The sequence below is a fragment of the Rattus norvegicus genome, chromosome 2 (genome assembly GCF_021556685.1).
Source record: "Rattus norvegicus strain SHRSP/BbbUtx chromosome 2, alternate assembly SHRSP_T2T, whole genome shotgun sequence".
Taxonomy (NCBI): Eukaryota; Metazoa; Chordata; class Mammalia; order Rodentia; family Muridae; genus Rattus; species Rattus norvegicus.
Genome location: NC_141535.1, coordinates 43,981,549 through 44,005,238, shown reverse-complemented (window position 1 = coordinate 44,005,238; position 23,690 = coordinate 43,981,549). Strand labels below are relative to the sequence as shown.

The 23,690-nt window shown below is 41.1% G+C and overlaps 1 long non-coding RNA gene across 1 annotated transcript in view; it reads left to right on the top strand.

Annotated features, from left to right (window-relative positions):
* The first annotated feature begins 10,946 nt into the window (after positions 1-10,946).
* LOC147996060 (uncharacterized) overlaps positions 10,947-23,690 on the top strand; it is a 31,570-nt gene continuing 18,826 nt past the window's right edge. The window contains exons 1-2 of the long non-coding RNA XR_015677813.1: positions 10,947-11,093; positions 11,599-12,485. This is a non-coding gene — a long non-coding RNA (uncharacterized LOC147996060). The remainder of the gene's footprint in view (positions 11,094-11,598; positions 12,486-23,690) is intronic.

Genomic DNA, 23,690 nt, shown 5'->3' with positions numbered 1-23,690 from the left:
TATATGTGGTTGAATAATTCTATATTTTCTCTATTTACAACTTCCCATGGTTATGATTTTACTAACTTTAAAATATGAACGAGGTAGGTTCTAGGACAAAAGTCACAATTTGTTGATATCTTAGAGTGATCCATGGGTCTGTACTGTTATAACCGTATACCTTTATCAAACAGTCTCATTCAATCCTCATCTTGTAATTGTTACTGTCATTCTCCTTGCTTTAGAAATGAAGAATTATAGCTTGAAGAGATGCATCAGTTTGCTGTAGTTCTGAAAGAGTATGACAAACTGAGTAGCTCAGAACACAGATTTGGGCCACCAAGAAGGCTCAGCAAGTAAAAGGCTCATCTGCTTGAGTTCAGTCCCTCAGCTCTCAGCTTTCATATAGGTGGAAGGGGAAAACCAACTCTTGAGAGCTGTCCTCAGACCTCGGTCAATAGAGGCACCATGGTACATGCATGCAAACACACAAGGCATACACACACACACACACACACACACACACACACACACACACACACACACACGAGAGAGAGAGAGAGAGAGAGAGAGAGAGAGAGAGAGAAAGAGAGAGAGAATAACAACAATGATGAATTTTAAGATGTTTTACAACATATAGGTTTATTTCTTTTCCTACAATACTGTAGGCGCTAAGCCTACGACCAAGACTTTGGTATCTTATCCTTGATAAAGTCTTCAATTTGCAGATATCATCACCCTGTGTTTATACATGGTTTTCTTTCTGTATGTTTCTGTGTTCATTTACACTTTGATTTTTAAACACCCTTGTGATCTGAAATGCTCCTCCCAAGGTCCATGTCGTAAAGGCTTCAGTGCCCAGGCTCTGTTGGTACTAAAGGGGCAGAATCTTTAGGAGTTGGAATCCGGAGGCCGGGGGATAGGTTGCCCGGGGTGTGCCTTGGAAAGGGATGATATAACCTGCTGTGTGTGCCCTCTTTAACAGCTTCACTATTTTTTGTACTATACCACGAAGCTGTGCCACAGGTCCTATAGGAACAAGCCTCTTGATATTGGATTGCAACTTCTGAAACTCTAAACTGAAGGAAGCCTTCTCTTTAAACTCATTGCCTCAGGCATTTTGTTGCAGTAGCAAAAAGCTGGCTAACACAAGTAACTTCATTAGATTAGGCTCCATGCTAATGATCTCATTTTAACTTAATCCTCTCGCTACATGCACTGCCTTAAAATGCTGCCACATTCTGAAATACTGGATATTAAAATTTCCACATATGATTTAGGAAGTGAACAAGCAGAGGTTAATACTTAAAAATTAAACTGTATTTATTAATTTATGAGTACATGTATGTGTGCATGCATGCATTGTGTATGAGGGTGTATGTACTACAGTGGGTATGTGGAGGCCAGGGGACAACTATGGGATTCAATTATCGTCTTCCGTTATGTGGGTTCTAGGAATCAAACTCATGATGTTAGGCTTGATAGCAAACACCATTAGCCACAACCATCTCGCTGACTTGGAAGTTAAAATTTCTTAAGGTTATATACAGAGTATTATTAAGGTAGGTGGAAAATGTCTTCCCTATAAATGTCTGAGTCCTAACAGTTTTACAAAGCAGCAATTGCTTTGTGGACTTCATCACTGTATCACTGCACAGCTAGTTAGTACGTGCCAGACAGTGTGGTGGATTCTCATGAAAAACTCTTGACTGTGGTTCCCAAGTTCTTCACTTTCCCGATGTCTTAGAACAGTTACTCGAGCAAGAGCGAAGTGAAAACATGGCAGGGAAGCTATGTACCTACAACAAGCAGCACGTGAGACACAACGGGACAGCGTAATGAAGCCATTGTGGGAAGGGCAGCAGGTAGGATGGAAGGCCACTTTAAAAACGCTGATTCCAAAAGTTTCCTCATAGAAGTTAATCATAGGCCAAGACTGATAAATGGGGAAGGTACCAGTTTCAAGACAAGGCTGGAGAAAGTATCCCTACAGAGGGGAGAGAAAGATGTAAGCCGGAAGGACTACACCTCATTGCTTGTAGAGAACTGTGTCTCCGTGAGTCGCTGCTCAGAATGGCCATTACTGACAGCTAACTTGTCTTTGGAAGGGTGTGTACTTCATATTAAGAATAGGAGAGCAACTATGGAGCATGGGACGACACTCTTCATCTGATCCTCAAGAAGATGTCCCAGGTATCAATCACTGTGTTAGCATGTAATCTATGTATCTGTGTATCTGTGCATCTATGTATCTGTGTATCTGTGTGTCTATCTATCTATCTATCTATCTATCTATCTATCTATCTATCTATCTATCTATCTCTCTCTCTCTCTCTCTCTCTCTCTCTATCTATCTATGTTTTTATGTATCCTTCATATAGCTAGCTAATATCTAGTTCTATCTAGCTTCATCTTAATAGTATCTATATCACAACTTATGGGTCATGACCTTTTAAGTGACCCTTTCACAGGGCTCCCCTATGACCATTGGAAAAGGCAGATATTTATATTACAAATCACAACAGCAGGAAAATTACAGTTATGAAGTAACAACAAAATAATTTTATGGTTTGGGGTCAGCACAAAACAAGAAGCTGTGTTGAAGGGTCATGGATTTAGGGAGGTTGAGAATTTCTGTTCTGTATTTATCATCTACCATCTGTTTAACCCCAGGTTTTGTTTAAATGTAATCCTCATCCAAAGAGCCTCCTGCTTTACCAGGAGGAGATGGTTTTGCACCAGCAAAACATACTGGATACTGAATAGATCACCCCTTCATTCACTAAACACTTAAAGAGAGTTTGGTTATGTTTGTTTATAGAGGCTGGCAAAGAATGTCATGTTCCCATAACTCAAGCGAGAGCAGGCAGGACCTCACTGGCTAGCATGTGGCAAGTGTCCAGTCAGTATTGTATTTCCAGGAATAACTATAAACCCACAAGAGAGATGTTTGCAGCATCACTTTAGATGGGTAACCACATCCCCATGTTTCATGATAAGACCTCCTGTCTCATCGAGTGGTGATCTAGGCATTATACCACAGTGGAGAGTTAGCATGCAGAAGGGAAAAAAACAGGTGAGCAAACAACATGTACATTCTAACCCCAGTGCCTTTGCACATGCCATACCCTCCCCTTGAATGCTCATTTCCTGGATTGTCCCATTTATTCTCATCATTGTATTTTCACCTCTTATGGCACAAATTAGTCACTAGACACTCAGTGAGTTCTTTTTTCTTTGTCCTAAACCCCTTTGTATCTTCAGCCATTATTTTGTCCCCTCCATGTTAATCTCTGTGACTATCACATGTATTATCCACCTATGCTTCCACTGTTTTGACAACAAACCCTGAGAGGAGAAAGCTTGAATCACCACTGTGTCCCATTGCCTGACTCAAAGCAGAGCATCATTGCTCAGCCCATGTCCCAGTGAAGGGATGATTGCATGGAGTGGGCTCTTAGATAGATCCGAGGAAATGTGTGACTCTGTCAACAGTACAATGTGACTTGTACTTTATTCGGTCCTTGGTGACCAGCGATTTACTTTCTTGGAGACAAGAGATGTGAAACTGCTAGAGAAAAGCCAATTCTAATGGAAAATCACAAGGGAAAGCCAGGTAGACATGAGCTCCCAAGCTGGTTCTGACGTTAATTGGGTTCACTGGCTTGAGGCAGTCACTCAGTTTTTATTCTTCTCAGCATTAGCCCATATGACTCGGAATTATAATACTGCCCTGCAGTATTATTGGAAATATTTAATTAAATAAGTTTCCAAAGTAAATGGCAAAAAGAAGTTTAATATATATGGATGAGTTATTATACAAAAGGCAGCTACTCATTTTTTAACCTAATTAAGGGAGTTTTTTCAAAGTAAGGAAAGCTAAGAGGCATGCCTCAACTTCATGTAAAGTGTATCTAACCCCAACTATAGATCAGGTTTCTGTAGCTTTGAACCTGAGAGTCTTTTCTTTCCATGGTTGCCAAAGGACACAATGAATCACAGTGACCCTTTGCCGAGAAAGAATATTTTCATCCAATGAAATACTTCCAGTTTCTCAGAATGTTAATGAAAGAGTTTTATACATAACATCAAATTATAAATTCATATTAATACTTTAATATTAGTATTCTGGCCAGAAGTGTTATGATTCCACAAGCTTGCTTCAGCAGATGGGCCAGTTGTGGTGTGGCAACATGTCTCAGCTGTCAGACTTAAGGGAGGCTGAAGACTTACAGGGCATCCTGAGTTGATTTATGCTGATTTCAGGAGGCCGACCAAATCAAAGCACACAGGAAGGATGTGAACCGGATATGTGCAGGTGTACCTCATGCTGTACTCTTATGACATGTTTGCTGAGTGAGGACAAGTCATCATTTTCCCACCAGTGACAGTCAAACCCTTCCCCAAACTTCTGAGTCATGAAAGGCTTGGGGCTATTTTCCAAGCTTGAGCAACAAGGACAGAGTTCCTTCTGCATCCATTCCCCATGTTCTAGCTCCTTTTCTTCCCCTGAACAGTCCAAGAAAAGTATCAAGGATCAAGAATCTATGTATCAAGGCAGGAGAGGACAGGGGTGCTCCTCAGAGCTAGGCACGGGCTAGAATGTTTTCTACATTTTCTGAGTTGTTCTCCTGTAAACACCAGACTTCACCCTACCTTTGTTCATACACTGGTTTCACAGAGGTCAGTACGCTGTTCTCTCTCTATGCAAGCTTTTCAATCAATTCATTACTATCTACTTAATTTCTTTAAGCAGGGGCTCTGTGGAGAATGATGAATGATACATTTCTTTACTATAACAGACATGCATAAGACGAGAGATGAGACCTTTTCTCCTAACCTTCTTCTGGAAGACATGTAAATCGCAATAACTTGAGTTCCATGGGCCACACTGGAAACTTCTATCTTTCTGCTCATGGGTTACTTCTACCCAGGTGTGCTCATTACCTTGCATCTTGTATTTGTTTGAAAGACAATTTATATTGCCAACGAGTTTCTGAAGCCTTTAACTCAGCATCACTGTGCACCAAGTGAAAGACCAAACCCCATAATTTGGCAGACAAACCTTTTCCTAATTGAAGCCTCCCTTTCTTTTGCAGCCCAACGTTTTCGCCTGCACAGAGAAATGGCTGAATCTCCCATGCTTCTAGATCTTGCATGCACCATTCTGAAGGCCCAGACAACAATTTGCAATTTCAGAGTCACTGGGGATATTACCACCCCAGACAAATCTGCTTGCAAATCTAAGAGGAGATTTTGAAGGCTTTTGTGGGACTAAAATTCAATCAGTACCAAGAGCTCTCAGCCTTGACTCTTAGGGCCAAATATTGAAATCCCTGGAGGACCTTTGAAAACCCCAGTGGGAAGCTCATACTCACATCCCTTCCATCAGAATCTCTGAGCATAAGGCTCAGTCTCAGGAACATTTTACAGTTTCCAATTTTATAAAGCAGTGGCCTCAAGGGTCCTTTCCTACAATCTCTGGATAACCTGTTTCTAATACTGCAACTCTTAGCCTACATATAATGTTCTTAGCCATCTTCCTAGAGACAGGTGTTTCTGCTGCACGCTCATATAACACCCTTGGGCAAGGATGACTCTGGCACAACTCTCTGTTTGTTCATCTCTATCCCGATCTGACACTGAGTTTTTGCAAGAGAGAATGCATAGTGCCCGCAGAGGCTAGGGCAGGACCTGTTATACAGGAAATGGGTAGCCATGATTAATGTTACCTTGTGTCCAGCACCATACTTAAAGTGCCAAAAGGTTTCCGTTTCCATGCTCTTCTCAAAGTTGTCCTAAAATCCCCTCATCTTTACTTCCTTTCCATAGATAAAATATAGCACCTGTCTTCAAACCTATTCTCCTATCCTAGAAACAGTAATATGGGCATCCAGAAAAATAGGGGGAGATTCTGTTCCTTTCACTGTTTAATATAGGGGAATCCTCAAAGTAAGACTGTTTGTATCCTTTTTGGTCTCCAAATTAGAAAGACAGATTCATTAAGTAATCTTTGGACAGTTCACTTAACAGACCCTAAACATGTAATACATACTCATACTGTATTGTATTTCTTAGACTAAAATACGTCTTTCTTACAATAGACTAATATGACTAATTTAGACTCTTTCCCTAGGATTTCCAGTAGCTGTGTAAATTTGGACAAATTATTTACCTCCTCTGAACCTTAGTCTTCTTCCCATCCACTGAATGTAGACAGGAAGATTATATACTTCAGAAAGTTGTGGAAATTTAGGTGGTAAGAACTTGTCTGAGTTAGGGTTTCAATCTGTGAAGAGACACCATGGCCATAGCAGCTTCTATAAAGCACAACATTTAATTGTTGCCGGCTTACAGATTCAAAAGTTTAGTCCATTATCACCTTGGCAGGAAGCATGATAGTGGACAGGCAGACATGGTGCTGGAGAAGGAGCTGAGAGTTCTACATCTTCATCAGAAGGAGACTGAGGCTTACACTAGGTATAGCATGAGCATAGAACTGAATACCTACCACTACAGTGACACATTTCCTGCAATAAGACTGTACCTACTCAAACAAAGTCATACCTCCTTATAGTGCCACTCTTTATCAGCCAAGAATTCACACATGACACCATGGGGGCCATATCTATCAAACCACCACAGTCCTCGCATATGTGGTGCAGTGTGGTATATTACTATGCACCTTCTGTACTTAGATATATTATTATATCCCTATGGTAATTTAATAGCAAATATTTGTTGTTATTATGTTTAGCAGCAGAGAGGATGGACCCCAGGGAAGAATTGGTTCTGGTGGCAAGTGGGCCAACACAAAGGAGAGGAATTCATTAGAGAAGGCATCCTGCAGAGCAAGAATCCATTTTCAACCATGGGTATTTAGATTACAAAGTCAACTGTAGTTTGCACAAGCTTCATTTCTCTTAACAACTAGCATTTGGCTCTGGGTAATAGTTGCCCCCAACCATGAATACCTAACCATGTTTTTGTTTCTTATACATTTCCTTATTTTTTTCTTCCTTCCCTCCTTATATATGAGCAGGTGCAACAGAAAAATTCTGAAAATGTCATAACCGAGTTAAATAATAGATCTGAGTTTCTGATTGTTTCAACATCTTATTAATGAATTGTTAAGCTCTTCCAATCATCTTTGCTGGGTTTCTCAATGATTTATATTCATAAGATGCTTTTTTAGATCATTGGAAACAGATGTCTAATAAGGAGATTATTATGAGATGAACAAAGCTCTGGAGTGTAGTAGGCATATTAAAGGCTGTTTATTGTGGTTTTAAAAAGTTACTTCAATTCCATAGAAAATAATCTTATATCAGTACAGATGGCATGACTTCAGCTATGGAATTTAAGTTATTTGCTGAGGATATTTGGGAAGGAACATTGGACTGAGTATGTTTTGGGTGTGGACGGATGATCAAGAGGGTAGTGTGTGTCACAAGCTTGTGTAGAGACAGTTGGTTAAGTTTATATATCAGAAAATACATATACATAGGTAGCAATGAATAGCCTAGCAAGAGCACCAATGGAAGGGGAAGCCCTTGGTTCTGCCAAGACTGAACCCCCAGTGAATGTGATTGTTGGGGGGGGTGGTAATGGAGGGAGGATGGGGAGGGGAACACCCATATAGAAGGGGAAGGGGGTGGGGATGTTGGCACGGAAACTGGGAAAGGGAATAACAATCGAAATGTAAATAAGACATACTCAAGTTAATAAAGAAAAAAATAAAAAATAAAGAAAATACATATACAACACAGCACCCTTAGTAAAATTCTGTCATAAATTCCTATGTGTGCATGTGCAGATGTACAAGTTTGTGTGTGTGTGTGCTTTTGTGTGTGTGTGTGTGTGTGTGTGTGTGTGTGTGTGTGTGTCTGTGCATATTTCTGTGGCTATGCATAAATTTGTATATGCATGTGAGTCAGGGTTAGAGTTAAATGCCTGGTATCTTGCTCTATCACTTCTCCCTCTTAGTTTGTGAGACAGTTCTTTCCTTGAACCTGGAGCCCACTGACTTGGTGAGACTACCTGGCCAGCAAGAACCAGGAATCCTCTTTTGCAAGCATTGGTGTTATAGGGTGCACTCCTATTTTTTTCATGGATTTGTGGGGAGTCAGGTCCCCATGCTTGTGTGTTAAACACTTTATGAATATTTTTCCAATTGAGCTATGTCCCCAGCTCCTAAAATCTGTTATTCCTCCATCTTCAAACTTTATTCCTGCTTTTTCTTTTATTCTGAGATATTTTTGTTAATATTTGTTTTCCTTTATCCGATCAATACATTTTCAAAGTAGTCCCTATTTTAAAATAGTTATATACACATATCAACTATGATTGACAAACCACCAATCAGAGGACTCTGCTGTCAGAAATAATGATATCTAGTTTCATGTCAGTCCTAGGAATAAGTTCAGAGGCAGCCAGTTCAAATGCTCGATATCTGCTTGACTGAGAAGAATGCAATCAGCTTCTGGGTATAGAACTCACTGCAAGGGGTTATGTGTTTCATGGTGTTCACCAATAGCCCTTTATTCGATACAGCTCATTCCTGACATGGAAAATGTTACAGATCCTGTTACCATAATGCTATATGGTAGAAAGGGACATATTGGCATGACTCCAGAACCCACTCAAATGTGTATTGACCATTGAATAGGGATTTAGGTGTCTCATCCTCTGGGAGCTTCAGTTTAGAGTCAAGTTCTAGTCTTTTATCCGTGTTTATGAATAATGACTGGCTAGAGCAAGAAGTTGATGTTGGTATATTGGATTTACTCATATCTTTGGGCTCCTATGGTCTAGCCAATCAATGTAAATCCACTATCACTGTTACTATCTCCTTTTAATGCCTTCGTAGTAATCAGTGCAGCTATTTATAGCATATCACAGATCTCTCTCTCTCTCCCTCTCTCTCTCTCTCTCTCTCTCTCTCTCTCTCACACACACACACACACACACACACACACACACACACACACACACACACACAGCGTCCCCTGAAATAATGCTAATTACACTGACAATGTTGTATTCTCTTTCATTATGTTTTTGGGTTATGGCCTTAATAGCATGGGCCCATCTCGAGTCTTTTAATCAGTTGACTGATCACTTTAGTCACATGGGTTTGTACCTCCTCTTCTGGAAGAGTCAATTATGGGAAGCTCTTTAGACAGAGAACTTGAAAAAAATGCAGTTCTTGTCACAGTCAATATTCAAACCAATAGTCTGTACTACAATTAAAACTTAATCCAATGACTCTATATCCTTTTCACAGTGTCTAGATTACATACAACTAACTCCAGTTTGGATACCAATCCTGGATTTTCATGCAATGCCTGGGTAGAAAATGAGCTACATGTTTCTTTATGACATCTAAGCTATACTGCATTTCAAACTTGGATTGGTAAACACTAAGAAGGATTTTGTGGACGACGATGAAATGATGGGGTGAGAGGAAAGAAGAGAGTCTGAGGTGAGTAAAAGATGTCTTGTTGGGTGTCACATGGCCTGAAAGTGGGCAGGCCAAGTCTGAGACCACCCCACTCCACAAGTCCAGTGCCACAAGATGTGGGCAACAAACACATCTCAACCTCAAACACCCAGAGGCTCCTCAAGCCTCTGAGATGAGCAAGGACATGGTGAGGAGATAGAAAACAGGAGAGAAGCAGAAAGGTGTGTGCAGAGTAAAGAGAGGTGGAAACTGGAGACTTGAGGGCAGTGAGCCTGAAGTGAGTAACCACTGATGCCACCTGAGTCCATGCTCAGGTCCTGGCCCTTGCTACTGCTGAAGGCCATGTGTGGGTCAGTGAGCCTGGAGTGGAAGGTAGGTGTCTGTTACCGCCAAAGGCCGTGCAGACATCCCCAGTCCAGGCTTCTGCCTGGGGCCATCTTGGTGTGTGAGGGCTGTGCAGAGCTGTCTGTACCCCACCCCCAATTGCTGCAGCACTTGGGAGAGCACGCACCAACCCTTCACTCAGAAAGCAGGGTAGCTAGAGCTGGCCCTGGTTATAGGGGTTTCAGGTGAGCCACCCCCAATAGTATGAGCTTGAGAGAACTAGCTCTAACCCATGCTGGCCATGTGGTGGCAAAGAGTACAGTAGAGATGGCCGTATCCCCACCCCTAGCCTCCTGGGGCAGGCTGAAGAACTGATCCCACCCTAGGCTGGGCAGCAAGAAAGAGGACATGGAGCTGGATGGCTGGCCATGACCCTGGCCATAACCCTCACCATGACCCACTGAGCCTCACTTGGGCAGTGCAGTAGAGCTGACACTGGTGGCAGAAGCCGTGCTGAGCCAGCCCCAAGAGAATGAGAACAGGAGAGTTGTCCCCACCCCTTGCTTGTTGTGGCACTGAGTAAGCTAGCAGGGGCTGTGCTGGAGAGCTAGCCTTGGTGGTATGGGTGTAGGAGATCTGGCAACTGAAAAACTCAGATACAATCTAGGCCCAGATCAGGTGTTTGAGTTAGCCCACCACCGTCCACCCCATTTATGAACTGCGGAGTTCATGAAGAGGCAGTTCTGCAGGTCCAAAGATGCGAGTTCTCCATGACACAGTGCTTCCATGATGACAAGTGTCTCCATGACAACAAGTGTCTCCATGAGACAGGATATCCGAGAGGAGTCCTGTTGAAGATACAGTATTGATAGCATAAGCCAGAGGCTTTGAACTGACCAATGACTCACTACATGAATGTTTACAAGTAAAAATGTGTGAACAAAAGGGTTTACTATGGGAAACGCACTGTGAAACTTCCACATAGAGATTTGTGTGTGTGTGTGTGTGTGTGTGTGTGTGTGTGTGTGTGTGTGTGTGTGTATGTTTTCTTTTGGGATGTAGGTTGTAAAGATGGAGTGTTAGAGATTGGTTCTAATGCTTTAATTCAATCAGGAATCAGTGTCCAAATATTAAAGGTCCTTGTCCTCAGTTGGGTTTTGATTAATCAATAAAAATGTCAGAGGCCAGTGACTGGGCAAAGGGAGGGAGGATGGGACTTGCATGGACTAGGACACAGGGGGAAAGGATGAAGGATTGCCAGGATGTGGTGGGAGACGTATGAGGAAAGCTACAGGAGAGCTAGCCCATGAGCCATGTGAGAATTTGGGTAAGTAGCCACTGGCCACTTTTATGATTGGGCCTGGGGTAGCATAGGAAGGTTTAGGAGTGCCCAGTCTTTGAGGTAGCCAAGGCATTTTAAAAATAAGCTAATATTTGTGTGTGTGTGTGTGTGTGTGTGTGTGTGTGTGTGTGTGTGTGTGTCTTTCATTCATGGATCCAAAGATAGCTTCTGGTCGGGTGGGCAAGTGAGATCTACCAAGAGGGTATGTATTTACACCTCTACAGTGGAGGGTAGATATGAAGGGATAGAAGCTATGTGGAATTGTGGTGCATAATGTGAGCTCCACAGAGAATCAATAAAACGTTAAAAACAAAACAAAATAAAACGTGACTCTTCCTGTACTGTGGAGCAAATTACTTTCCTTTAAATTTCCAATCTTGAGTCTTTACCATTTATAGACTCAGAATTTATTTCAAAAAGAGTCTTTAGAGAAATAACGAAGGTTCACCAAGATCATGTGAGCATGCTATCAATACTGTATCTTCAACAGGACTCCTCTCGGATATCCTGTCTCATGGAGACACTTGTCGTCATGGAGAATTGCATCTTTGGACCTGCAGAACTGCCTCTTCATGAACTCCGCAGTTCATAGATGGGTGGATGGTGGCCTAACTCAAACACCTGATCTGGGCCTAGATTGTATCTGAGCTTTTCAGCTGCCAGATCTCCTCCACCCATACCACCAAGGCAAGCTCTCCAGCACAGCCCCTGCTAGCTTACTCAGTGCCACAACCAGCAGGGGACAGAAAAATAAAAAGGGACATTCAATAATATCATTGTTTTTATTTTGGGCTTTCCTCTACATGAATGCAGAGCTATGAAAAGACACTTGTTTGGTTCTCGGGCATGCGTGGATATGAAAATTCAAAGATGTTTGCTGCAGAGTCCATTCTCTACCCAGTCTCACGTCTTGATATAGAAAAGGAAAATATCATCTGAAGGGGTCTCTGTGAGGGGTTTATTGAGGGGTGCAACAAAACATGGTTTATGATCATGCAATATTCCATGTGAAAACTATAAATTATTTTATACATCAAAGGCACGTGGTTCAACTGTGTATGTTCAGTTCTATCTGCTATGGAAGATTATGACTCGAAAAAAATGCTAAGTGTAAGTTAAGGCTTAAAATTCTGTTCAGAGAATAGCATCATCTGCGAAACTCAGTTCCAACCATCTGTCAGTGCACCAGACCTTACGCATGAAGGAATAAGATCCTCAAATAAGCCTCTGCAGACTGGAACAGCCTCGGGGACCCTTCTACTTCAGGCTCCCATCTGCCACACTCCTCCTGCAGCTCAGATAGCTTCAACTTTCTTGAAATTGTTTGGAACTGTCACATCCACTCCCAGAGTCTCCTTCCAAAGACCCAAGCCTCAGGTTTCATGCTTTTTTCACTTATACTTCAGTTGTTTTTAGTTGTATTTTATTGTACTAATGAGTAAAGCTGGGGTAAGGGCAGGACAGCATACTCTTTAAAAACATGGTTTCTCTTCCTTTCTACCCCCTTTTCTTGGTCGATTTTTTTCTCTTACCTAAGCATGTGTCAGCTGCAAGTACAGTAGCAAAATACCTTAATTTGTTTTTTTTTCCTCACACAGCAGATGTCTTGACTTTTCTAAAACAGTTTTATACCCTATAAATGAGAGTTAACAACACTTTGAAATCCTGAGGATTGAATGGGACAGGGCAGACTTTGGCTTCTGGAGAAGGACTTGGTGGATTATCATAGTCATAGTATTAACTAAGACCCCAGTTCCAGTCAAGCTTGAGTATGTCTTTCTTGGACATGGTCACAAGTTATTTGTGAGCTGTGGCAATAGAACTTGTTATATCTTCAGGTTTATGGGTCTTGTTGATGCTTTCTATTTAACCAGTAACTCAAAGATTCATCCATGTGCATCTTAGAAACTCTGTGGCCTCACTATTAGTACTCTTGTTTCTCTCTGGACTTTGATACATACATTACAACATCTCACCTTTGGTCCTGATATTCTTTTGGCATGTAACCTTTCACGGGTAACATGGCTGACCCACTTGTGAACGCCTGCTTGCCATTATTGTATGGGCCTGATTCTGTTTAGCTCTCAAGGTTACTCGAGTTCACCATATCAGTCACCAACAGATTATGTTCTGTCACAGCAGACGAAGGTGTCATTTTGTAGGACATTTATAAGTGGTTAGGGTTCTTTCACCTTCAGGACTTGCAAATCACAGCTTAAGGTTTCTCTGTATTAAGAAACTAAAGTTCTGATCAATGCTGACACCATCCTAGGCGTTTCTGAAAAGAGAGTGGAGCTTTGGCAAAAGGCTAACATTCCTTGCAACGTCTCTCCCTACTCCTCTACCTCCATGGGGTTTTGTTTATGTCTTTGGTGTTACTGTCATTAATTTGATTTTGTATGTGTTTTTCCTATATGGGATGTATCTGTATACGATGCCTGTAGAGGCTACAAGAGGGCATTACATGACCCGAAACTGGAGTTACACATTGTTATCTATCACACTGGGTGCTGGGACTGAAACCTGAGTCCTCTGGAAGAGCACCTGTCAATCTTAACTGCTTAGCCATCTCTCTGCAGCCCGAGGTTACATCTTAGTTTTCTTATATAGTCCACTATAGTAAATTGAGATCTGATAAAGAAGTCTCTGTGGTCATGGAAACACATATGCATAGTCATAGGGACATGAATACATTCATAATATATTTACATATATGTATGTCTATAACTGTATCCCACCCTATATGGAATCTATTAATACATGTTATTGGAAATGCAGGTAGTGAAATTAAATTTCCTCACACGGTTGATGGCTGGTGTATTGGACAACACAGCCCTAATACCTTTGAGATTCTTGAGACAAGTGCATATTATTAAAGGACCTTTCTGGGTATCACGTGATATGGATGCCTTCAGGTAGACCCTCCTACTTTATTCTCTGCAGATGAGAGCTAAAGATATAAACTGCATGCTTTTTCTTCTTTAATTGCCTCCCTTTTCAGTTCCTAATTAGGCTAATCAATAATCACGACTGTATATTGCTAGGGACCTAGATGCATGTTTTAACTAAAACACCAACAGCCAGCCATGGAAAGAGCTGTAGATGAGGCTTTGCTGACACTATAAGGTCCATTGGACCCTTACTTGAGATTTAAACACAGTGAGCCTTCACGACCGGACCCGCTCCCGGTGAGCCTTCAGGACCCCGCTCCCTACTCTCTCCAGGCGTTGGCGTACATCTGCCTTGTAGATTATTCGCCACTGCAACCGCTTGCTATTCAATAATTTCATTTCAAAGCCTTTTCCCTGCTTCCTACTGTTCCCCTCCGGATTGTTCTCTTTCATAGTTTTGCACTCAAAGGCCACCTTCTACTCCCTTCTCCTAGGTTTCCTGCCCTCAGTGTACCCAGCTAGCATTGTGTGTGTTTAAATTATTTGGGGTCGGTTTGCTTTTCCTTGCATGTTTCCTATGTGACTAACAGACGCACAACTGAGCCTTCAATGCCACTGTACAGGTCCTGTTCTTATTGTCCCCAGGCATAGTTACACCGGAACTACGTAGCTCTACTTGCAGCACCTTCCTGCCATTCACTACTGCCCCTTTAAGAAAGTCAGAAGTCCCTTTCAAAGAGACACTTATCCCTGCAGTCAATTTGGAGAAATCTTATAGAAATCCAATGGCTCTCCCTGCTTAGGTCATGCTCACAGCTCCTAGTGGTGTATTCTTTGCCATTTTGCTTATGGAGAAGCAGAAGCTCAGAATGGTTACTCAGTATTTGAAAAACAGGAAGTCAGAGGGAGCTCTACAAATAGAAGCCATGTTGACGTGCAGCTTGAGGGTAAAGCACGATTCCTGGAGGTATGAGTTTCACCCCATCCCTTTTCTCATAACACTTAAAGGTCTATATTTCCAAGCAATCTTAGACATGAAAATAGGCGTAACTGTGGATTCTATTTCCAGCCACATAACCAAATGGTTCTTACATCAGCATGGCATTGGACCTTTCTCCAGGCCAGAAAAAAATTAAAACAAAAACAAATAAAAAAAAACAACCCAACTCCTCCAGTTCAGAATCAGTCAATGAACTATGGGTAACTATGCATGTATTCTAGATTATTGCTAAAACACTTTGATAGCAGCATCAAAAAGTACCTCAATGAATAGGTTAAGTGAGGGTCCTAATAACTTCATCAGTAAATAACAGCTGGTCCTTGTGTTCTGAAACTGGGATTAGGGAAATTAAGCAAATCAGTTCACTTATCCCAAGTAATTGCTGTGAGTCTGTGAGGCAGTTATTTTCAGACATCTCTCCTCAGTTCATCAAGTTATCTTCCTGAAGCACTTTGGTGCATAGGAAGTCCACATCATTATCTTCAAGGTCTCTTCATTGTTTGAATAAGCCAAACTTCCATTTTACTAGGAACTTTAAATGGAACTTCCTTTTCAGTTTTCATTGGCTTTAAAACTATCATGCAAGATCAATAGCAGCTATCAATAGCGTGGGAAACACACATCCATTTGAGAAGTCGTATGACTCATGTAGGTCTGAGAATTCTCCTCAATATAACTCATCCTAATGCTTGAAGAAAATATGAGGAAAAGGAAGGGCACCGTCATGCCCAGAATCAATTCACAGGTCAGTTAGTTTGAAAATAAAGTAGAAACACAACAAGCAGACCAGGGATGAGATCAGTATTGAAACTCTTAACAATAATGGTTGGAAAATATAAGCGAATAGCAATAAACAATGCTACTTATCTCTCTGGGCCTCAAAAGGACACAACTACCCATCTGGGTCTCGTAGAACAAAATAATATCCCCATTAAGAGACTGCAGAAAGTCTAGAAGATTCAGTGCTCTTGGAGGTGCAAAAGGAATCCATGCTGTGCCTTTGTCCTGGATTCTGATATCTGCCATCAGCCCACAACACTGTTTGCCTTGAGGAACTGTCACCCAGCTCTCTGCTGTCTCAGTATAATCCTTAAATGTCATGGTCATGGCAGTGGCCGCCATCAGTTGGCTTTTTCTTAGGACATTTGTGTCTTCTTCATCTGTACTTTCCTTAAAAGTGTGTGTGTGTGTGTGTGTGTGTGTGTGTGTGTGTGTGTGATTGGTGATTGTATGCATATGCAAAAATGTGGGACTATGTGACTATGGGTGTGCAACAGAGCATCTATATATGGAGGTCAGAAGACAACGTCTGCCATTGACCCTCACTATTCACCTTGGTTGAGACAGGTCTTCTGTTGATTGCTGTTGAGCACGGTTGTCTGGCAGATGAACTTTTAGATATTTTGCTGTTGCCACCTCTCATTTTTCCATGGGAACAGTGAGATTACAAACCCATGGTACTATGTCCAGCCTTCAGTGAGTTCACAGAACCAATCTCGGTCTTCTATTTGTGTGGTGAAGCTTTTCCCACTGTGACATTTGTCTAGCTCCACCAGTTTTTCTTCTAAGGATACTAGTCAGTTGAATTTAGGGCTTATCATTACACAATATGAGTTCATCATCTCCAGTTACATCTGCGAAGGCTCCCCTTGAGGTTTCAAGTGTGACTTGGATGGATGCTGTTGCTGCTATTGGACCAGTAAAATCATTTTAAAAAGTCTATACATTATCTCAGAGTTCTGCAGAAACTAGGGCATGATCAAAAAGAGCTGGAATATATAGGGCTGATTTATTAAAAGTTTGCATTGATCTTAGACTTCATCATTCATACACATGTAAGAGGCCTGGAGGAACTCAGGAATATTCGTCATAGATCTTAACAGGTTCTTAAGCCTGTATAACTCTTCTGAAATCGTGTGCCCATTGCAGTGCTTGTGCTTCTCCAAATGAGAATTTTCAGATTCCTTTCCTAAATGTCTCCAAAAAAGTCTTTGAAAGAAAACACTAAACACAACAACATTAAATTATCTGAGAGCTCCACCAAGGTACCCTGCTGTCTGAATCTGTATTTGGTCTAAGTTGTGAACTCCTGATGGTATGATTCATCTGGAGTTTCCGGGTAGCATGTTGAACATCTAGCTTCTACAATAATTTTAGTTAGAAATGTTTCTGGCCTATTGATTTTTCAATCTGTCTTGTTCTACAGGAGCCACAAGTGGATCCGCTTTCACTTAGCTCCTGTTTTATGCAATAGAAAATGCAAATGAAACATTAGCTTGAAGAAAACAAGCTCATGTGATTATAAAGAGAAGAAAGAAGCACATTTGAGCAGATTTACAGCTAGATATGCAGGGTCTGGTATCAAAGCCTTCGGAAGGAGGGGCTGGTACACGGGTACATGGGGTCAAGAGGGATAGAGGAACTGAGGACATGTACAGTCATGCTGTGGGCTTTGCAGATTTATGTGAGGATTCCTGTTGCCCCCTAGTCTGGACTGCCACTCACTGGGTCCTACGGTGCCTCTCTAACAAGTAAAAATACATCAGTTATCCAAAATCATTCCATCTGTTGGTCAACACCACCAGATTGGCCGGCCTCTGCTGCTTTTTTTTTAAAGCACACACAGCCTCCGTTGCTGGTGGAAACTTCTTGGGTACTCGCGTGTTAACAGCTGGCTCCACGGGAACCATGTGTGCTTAGTTTAAGCAATAGGCCATCTGGTCTCCTCTGATTTTTCTGACCTCTTTATTGAACTTGTCCAGTTTTTATTTATTCGTCTCTTTAGAGCCTCTGCACAAAGTGAAGGCAGAGGGGGAGTAGACCATGCTCTGTTCAACCACATGCTTCTTTTCTGTCATGTAAGAACAATGTGGCCAGACCTTAGCTATATACATCTTTTCTCCACCTACAAACACACACACACACATACACACACACACACACACACACACACACACACGAAAACAATTAAAAGGTGATTTGTAATCGGAAATAAAGTTTTCTTCAGTAAAGGCTGAATTTAAAAGTAAATGTAAAAAATAAAAGAGAAAATGAAAAAAATTAATTTCTCCTTAATAATTTAGGATTACTTTCCCTAATTGCTTTAACCTAATTTCTGCCTCTATAAATAGAATGTGGGAAATGTAACAACTAAAGCAGCCCTGTGTTTGATGTTCCTACTCTTTAGTCTATGGATGTTCCAGAGACTCATTTATATTTGACAAAGAATCAATTTCTCTCATGCATTCTTGAACTGATAATACTGAATGTTCTTTTGAGGACATTATAAAATGCTCATGAAAAAAATCTTCACAAGTGAGTGCTAAGTCTTTCCCAAGAGCAGACTTTCTGCCTAGCCTTGTTAAACAACAGAGTAAACAGTAATACAGTAAGAACAGTGCAGACTGAGTTCCTGGTTACTCCTTTCTTTTTTTTTTAACAGTCAGGGCAGAGGATAAAAATCCCTGAGCAGAGTTGGAAATCCTGAATCTTGATTATACAGGCCAGGAAATCTCTTGAAATCACATGTGAGCATGAGTACACACACACACACACACACACACACACACACACACACACACACACCACAGAAGTAGTAAAATAGTTTTAAAGTTATGAAGACAATTTAAAGTTCACCTTCCAAAAGAGTTTAATGTCCCAATACTGCAGGAGGCTAGATCTGTTGAGCTCAAGCATAATCAAGTACTAACATACACTTTGGCTTTCTTTCTCTCTTTCTCTCTTTCTCTCTTTCTCTCTCTCTTTCTTTCTTTCTTTCTTTCTTTCTTTCTTTCTTTCTTTCTTTCTTCCTTCCTTCCTCCCTTCCTTCCTTCCTTCCTTCCTTCATTTTTTTCTTTATTTGCCTTCTTTCTCTAAAAATAGTGTGACCAAGAGGTTATTAAAGTGTGTCAGAATTAAGGTCAAGGACTTACATTTTACATAGCAAATTCTATTGCTCTAAAACTCAACCTCTGACAAAAGCAAGCTTTAAGTACCTTCCCATGCCCTCCCTTTCTAGCTTTAATGTCCTCAGTAAGGGATGAAGCCCATGTAAAAAGCACACAATAATAACATCAAAGACACAGAGATGTTTCTCTCAACTTCAACCTGCAAGTGTTGGTGCCATCTCCACATTAAAATGGGTGGATACTATAAGATGCTATAAAAGGTGGCCTAGGTAAATTTTGACCAAGTTCATAGAAACTATGTTTCCTAAAGTAGGAAGTTTTCTGAAAGGCTCTAGAAAAATCCACCTACAGACTGACTGCTTTGAAGAAGGAAGAAAGCCTGTCTTACCTGCTCAGAGAATTGACAGTTGCAGCTCTCCCTCAGAACTCTAGCTCATTTGTGTGATAAAAAAAAACACAGTAGAAGATCATTAAACATTAATTTGAGTGCTCTAAAGGGGCTTTGCTTGGTGCTTAAAATAGAAAAAACATTAAAGCAAAAGCCTGTGTGTGCTACAAATTACCGCAAACATCTTCTTTACTCCTCCTATGTTTGTCCATGGTCTGATCCTTTCTTGAGAGGAAAGGGTTTTAAATAGCAGAGGTGCTTTGCAGTTAGTCAATGTTAGTGACATTTCTTTAGTTTGTTGTCTTTGAAATTTTACTGCCAGATGAATAGACTTGGTCATTAGCTATCAAGTGTTCCCCAGGGCAATGTAGCAATAGGTAAATAATGACTTAAGTCTCAACACCAGGTGGCACAAAGCTAACTTTCCTCAGTGCAGCCTGTGGGTCATGACCCTTCCAGGGTCTGATGTCAGATCTCCTGCATAGCAGGTATTTTTTTTTTATTAACTTGAGTATTTCTTATTTACATTTCGAATGTTATTCCCTTTCACGGTTTCCAGGCAAACATCCCCCAATCCCTCCCCCTCCCCTTCTTTATGGGTGTTCCCCTCCCCACCCTCCCCACATTGCCGCCCTCCGCCCAACAATCTCTTTCAGTCTTAGCAGGACCCAGGGCTTCCCCTTCCACTGGTGCTCTTACTAGGATATTCATTGCTACCTATGAGATCAGAGTCCAGGGTCAGTCCATGTATAGTCTTTAGATAGTGGCTTAGTCCCTGGAAGCTCTGGTTGCTTGGCATTGTTGTACATATGGGGTCTCGAGTCCCTTCAAGCTCTTCCAGTTCTTTCTCTGATTCCTTCAATGGGGGTCCTATTCTCAGTTCAGTGGTTTGCTGTTGGCATTCGCCTCTGTATTTGCTGTATTCTGGCTGTGTCTCTCAGGAGCGATCTACATCCGGCTCCTGTCGGCCTGCACTTCTTTGCTTCATCCATTTTGTCTAATTGGGTGGCTGTATATGTATGGGCCACATGTGGGGCAGGCTCTGAATGGGTGTTCCTACTGTCTCTGTTTTAATCTTTGCCTCTCTATTCCCTGCCAAGGGTATTCTTGTTCCCCTTTTAAAGAAGAAGTGAAGCATTCACATTTTGATCATCCGTCTTGAGTTTCATGTGTTCTATGCATCTAGGATAATTCAAGCATTTGGGCTAATAGCCACTTATCAATGAGTGCATACCATGTATGTTTTTCTGTGATTTCAGTGAGGACTCAGGATGATATTTTCCAATTCCAACCATTTGTCTATGAATTTCATAAAGTCATTGTTTTTGATAGCTGAATAATATTCCATTGTGTAGATGTACCACATTTTCTGTATCCATTACTCTGTTGAAGGGCATCTGGGTTCTTTCCAGCTTCTGGCTATTATAAATAAGGCTGCTATGAACATAGTGGAGCACGTGTCTTTTTTATATGTTGGGGCATCTTTTGGGTATATGCCCAAGAGAGGTATAGCTGGATCCTCAGGCAGTTCAATGTCCAATTTTCTGAGGAACCATGAGACTGATTTCCAGAATGGTTTTACCAGTCTGCAATCCCACCAACAATGGAGGAGTATTCCTCTTTCTCCACATCCTCGCCAGCATTTGTTGTCACCTGAGTTTTTGATCTTAGCCAATCGCACTGGTGTGAGGTGAAATCTCAGGGTTGTTTTGATTTGCATTTCCCTTATGACTAAAGATGTTGAACATTTCTTTAGGTGTTTCTCAGCCATTCGGCATTCCTCAGCTGTGAATTCTTTGTTTAGTTCTGAGCCCCATTTTTAATAGGGTTATTTGTCTCCCTGCAGTCTAACTTCTTGAGTTCTTTGTATATTTTGGATATAAGGCCTCTATCTGTTGTAGGATTGGTAAAGATCTTTTCCTAATCTGTTGGTTGCCGTTTTGTCCTAACCACAGTGTCCTTTGCCTTACAGAAGCTTTGCAGTTTTATGAGATCCCATTTGTCGATTCTTGATCTTAGAGCATAAGCCATTGGTGTTTTGTTCAGGAAATTTTTTCCAGTGCCCATGTGTTCGAGATTCTTCCCCACTTTTTCTTCTATAAGTTTGAGTGTATCTGGTTTGATGTGGAGGTCCTTGATCCACTTGGACTTAAGCTTTGTACAGGGTGATAAGAATGGATCGATCTGCATTCTTCTACATGTTGCCCTCCAGTTGAACCAGCACCATTTGCTGAAAATGCTATCTTTTTTCCATTGGATGGTTTTGGCTCCTTTGTCAAAAATCAAGTGACCATAGGTGTGTGGGTTCATTTCTGGGTCTTCAATTCTGTTCCATTGGTCTATCTGTCTGTCTCTGTACCAATACCATGCAGTTTTTATCACTATTGCTCTGTAATACTGCTTGAGTTCAGGGATAGTGATTCCCCCTGAAGTCCTTTTATTGTTGAGGATAGTTTTAGCTATCCTGGGTTTTTTGTTATTCCAGATGAATTTGCAAATTGTTCTGTCTAACTCTTTGAAGAATTGGATTGGTATTTTGATGGGGATTGCATTGAATCTGTAGATCGCTTTTGGTAAAATGGCCATTTTTACTATATTAATCCTGCCAATCCATGAGCATGGGAGATCTTTCCATCTTCTGAGGTCTTCTTCAATTTCTTTCCTCAGAGTCTTGAAGTTCTTATTGTACAGATCTTTTACTTGCTTGGTTAAAGTCACACCGAGGTACTTTATATTATTTGGGTCTATTATGAAGGGTGTCGTTTCCCTAATTTCTTTCTCGGCTTGTTTCTCTTTTGTGTAGAGGAAGGCTACTGACTTATTTGAGTTAATTTTATACCCAGCCACTTTGCTGAAGTTGTTTATCAGCTTTAGTAGTTCTCTGGTGGAACTTTTGGGATCACTTAAATATACTATCATGTCATCTGCAAATAGTGATATTTTGACTTCTTTTCCGATCTGTATCCCCTTGACCTCCTTTTGTTGTCTGATTGCTCTGGCTAGAACTTCAAGAACTATATTGAATAAGTAGGGAGAGAGTGGGCAGCCTTTTCTAGTCCCTGATTTTAGTGGGATTGCTTCAAGTTTCTCTCCACTTAGTTTAATGTTAGCAACTGGTTTGCTGTATAAGGCTTTTACTATGTTCAGGTATGGGCCTTGAATTCCTATTCTTTCCAGGACTTTTATCATGAAGGGGTGTTGAATTTTGTCAAATGATTTCTCAGCATCTAATGAAATGATCATGTGGTTTTGTTCTTTCAGTTTGTTTATATAATGGATCACGTTGATGGTTTTCCGTATATTAAACCATCCCTGCATGCCTGGGATGAAGCCTACTTGATCATGGTGGATGATTGTTTTGATGTGCTCTTGGATTCGGTTTGCCAGAATTTTATTGAGTATTTTCGCGTCGATATTCATAAAGGAAATTGGTCTGAAGTTCTCTTTCTTTGTTGGGTCTTTGTGTGGTTTAGGTATAAGAGTAATTGTGGCTTCATAGAAGGAATTCGGTAGTGCTCCATCTGTTTCAATTTTGTGGAATAGTTTGGATAATATTGGTATGAGGTCTTCTATGAAGCTCTGATAGAATTCTGCACTAAACCCGTCTGGACCTGGGCTCTTTTTGGTTGGGAGACCTTTAGTGACTCCTTCTATTTCCTTAGAAGTTATGGGGTTGTTAATCTGGTTTATCTGTTCCTGATTTAACTTCGGTACCTGGTATCTGTCTAGGAAATTGTCCATTTCCTGCAGATTTTCAATTTTTTTGAATATAGGCTTTTATAGTAAGATCTGATGATTTTTTGAATTTCCTCTGAATCTGTAGTTATGTCTCCCTTTTCATTTCTGATTTTGTTAATTTGGACACACTCTCTGTGTCCTCTTGTTAGTCTGGCTAAGGGTTTATCTATCTTGTTGATTTTCTCAAAGAACCAACTTTTGGTTGTGTTGATTCTTTCTATGGTCCTTTTTGTTTCTACTTGGTTGATTTCAGCTCTGAGTTTGATTATTTCCTGCCTTCTACTCCTCCTGGGTGTATTTGCTTCTTTTTGTTCTAGAGCTTTTAGGTGTGCTGTCAAGCTGCTGACATATGCTCTTTCCTGTTTCTTTCTGCAGGTACTCAGCGCTATGAGTTTTCCTCTTAGCCCAGCTTTCATTGTGTCCCATAAGTTTGGGTATGTTGTACCTTATTTTTCATTAAATTCTAAGAAGTCTTTAATTTCTTTCTTTATTTCTTCCTTGACTGGGTTATCATTGAGTAGAGCATTGTTCAACTTCCACGTATATGTGGGCGTTCTTCCGTCATTGTGAGGTCTCTCTCCCACGGGGTTTGGGAGCAGTGAGCTGGAGGCAGGGAGCACGAGATTGGGACTCCCCATAGCAGGTATTTTACATTAC